This window comes from Arvicanthis niloticus, chromosome 14 (assembly GCF_011762505.2).
Source record: "Arvicanthis niloticus isolate mArvNil1 chromosome 14, mArvNil1.pat.X, whole genome shotgun sequence".
NCBI classification, from domain to species: domain Eukaryota; kingdom Metazoa; phylum Chordata; class Mammalia; order Rodentia; family Muridae; genus Arvicanthis; species Arvicanthis niloticus.
This window is the reverse complement of record NC_047671.1, coordinates 42,403,178-42,405,964: the sequence shown is the minus strand read 5'-3', so window position 1 is coordinate 42,405,964 and position 2,787 is coordinate 42,403,178. Positions and strand designations below refer to the sequence as shown.

General features: G+C 38.9%; 1 pseudogene; it reads right to left on the bottom strand.

The window, feature by feature from the left end:
* Positions 1-258: 258 nt before the first annotated feature.
* Positions 259-1,921, bottom strand: LOC117719619 (WASH complex subunit 3 pseudogene; annotated as a pseudogene).
* Between the last annotated feature and the right edge of the window lie 866 nt (positions 1,922-2,787).

Genomic DNA, 2,787 nt, shown 5'->3' with positions numbered 1-2,787 from the left:
TACTTCTATGGTTGATTAAGAGTGTGCACCAAAAAGCAAGGTGATTTTAAAGAAAAAATGCTTCTTACCAATGTTTTGGAAGGTTATAAATGACTTTTTTTTTTTAAACAGAGGAAGTTTCGAGTAGGTATGTGGCCATTTGATGACTCTGTACTAAGAACTAGAGGGCAGGCTCTTTCACAGAATGTAAAACCACCCTTCCACACATGCACCTAATTCACATCACAATCCAATTTGGTCATTGAAACTTTCTGAGCTTTATCTGAACTTTCTTCTAGGGCTTTTTTTTTTTTTTTTTTTTTTTTCACTTTTACTGTTAGGCACTGGAGCATCTGACTTCTCAAGGAGCTCTGGGTCCAGTTCTGTTATCATTTTGTCTCTGGTTGCTGTCACTGGAACCCTCTTGAGATACATGGCATATCTTTGATCCTTGGCTACAGTCAAGATATTTTCTGATGACACCTCACTTTCCTGTGGTTGAGAGTTTTGTGTCCTGTTGTGATGTGGTTGACCTGAAGTGGTTTCAGGATGATGATCCATTTGTGACAGCAGTGACATTTAAAGGAGACACTTCAACTGTGACATCCTCTAGGCCTGGGAGAGATGACAGCTTCACATTTAAAACACTGAGCGTTGTTTTAATTTGTTGAATACGAAGAGAAAGGTATGCCAGGTTCTCTTCACAAACTGGAAAACTGGCAGAGAAAACTGCACAGTGCACATGACAACTGGTTTAGAAATGCCACGGTTCTTTTCAATTGAATATCTGGCACCTTGATCTTGCCTGACTCCATGAGAGGAAGCCCATTCTCATCTCTCTCCTCAAAATGTGGGGACCTAGGAGTTTGAGAACAAACCCCTCCCAGCCAGGTAGAGCCTATTCCCAATTTTCAGAGGTGATATTTACTTTCAGTTGTTTCTTTACTAGATGCAATAATCATCATCATCATCATCATCATCATCATCATCATCATCATCATCATCATCATCAGTAGCAGCGGCGGCGGTGGCAACTAGGTTCTTGCATTTTCAAATTGAGTTTACTACTTACAACAGCCTATTATTTATAAGTACCAGACAATTTGAATCCTTGATTATGTTCTCTTGTCAATATGTTCATATACAAATACTAGATACTCTCGCTAGTCTAAGTGAGGCTGGACAGAAATATGGAAAAGTCATGGAGATATAGGAGGAAATCTTGAGAAAAAAAATTGTGTCCCGTCCTTTGGGGAACTGGCTTGACTCTTCCGCAGAGAGGGTCGAAGAAGAACTTCAGGCACTATTGATAAAGCCAACATTACCAAGTGAGGCACTCTATGGTTTTGAACAAAAGTTTTTAACAAAGATGCCGAAGGCTGTAAATATGCTATGCTTACTTTAGGGCTAAAATGGTGTATAGCCCTGATCATTGCTTCCTAACCCTAAGTAAGACCAATTACAAATCCAGTTCACATCTTTGTTTAGGAGGAGATATTTGTAAGCATCTGACGTTGTTACAAATTACATTGTTTTTGAGATGTGTTTTTAAAAAGGGAGAGTTCATAGTAACTTTTTAGAGTTGTAACTTGAGTATCATCAAAATCCTATATACACCCACCCATTGTACCTAAGTGCCATGCTTTCATGCAAAGCCCACAACCATCTTAGGTTCCTCTCCCTCCCTCTCTGTCTCTTTCTTCTCCAGTCTCCCTCTCCCCCCACCCCCCCATCCCCCACTTCTCTCTGTCAGCACAACTTTGCTTCCTATTGGCTCATCCTGAAATTCTTTGCTTCCTGGAAAATAAGAATTCAGGTTTGGCCTGGTTGGAGGCCCCTAAAGGGAAAGAGAATTCTTCAGGCTGCTGTGGGGAAAGAAGTCTATGACATTTTTTTTTTTGTTTTATTTTATTTTACCTTGATTCATGAAGTCAGCAGTCATCGAAGTTTAAAAATTGGTTCATGGCCCTTTCTCTAGCCCGTGATTTTACAGAGTGCTGAGAGATTCTGGGGCCAGACAACTCTGTCTTGGGTCTCCTGTGATTGTCTTTATTGTTAAATTTCAAAATCACCATCCTTTTCTCTGGTTTGTTGTTGTTGTTGTCTGATTTTTATTTCTGTTTTTTAATTTGCCAGTATGAGTATTTGAGGCAATCCTGATTAGACACAATGAGAGTATAATAAGACTTTAATTTGTTCAGGTAATATTGAGTGTATTTTTCAGATAACTTCTTTGCATATTTCTTCCCTGCTCTCCATCATCTTCCTTACCCGTTGCCGGGTGTATGTTTTCATTTTGTCCCATTCTTCCCTATTCTGTTAAAATCTCTTGACTTGTATGGCTCACTGACTTCACCAGACTTAAGTTTCTTTGCTGCAGCCCAAAGTATGAATTGTAACTTGGTTAGAAGTTGTTTATTTGGGGAAAGCTATTTTTGCTGCATTTGTTTGATATTATTTATGACAGTCTACTTTTTTCCCCACAGAGACCATGTCTCTTGTACTTTGCTAAGAATGGAAAACAATCCTGGGAATTTTGTTCTGAATCCTACTCTGGATTATTGTCAGGTGTTTACTTTCTCCTGACTTTCTTAGGAGACAAACCTTTACCTAGATCACAGTACTTATCTTTCTTGTTATTGAACAATGAAACACCAACATTTCCAATCAAGAGGGAAGGCTGGCCTTGGCTTGCTTTTTGTCTACATAAGTACTGTAAAGTCTTCTTAGTGGCACAGATTGGATTGAAAGACAAGTGCTCCTGGCTTCTATTTAATTTCCAAATCTTTAGAATTTTATATAGTATGT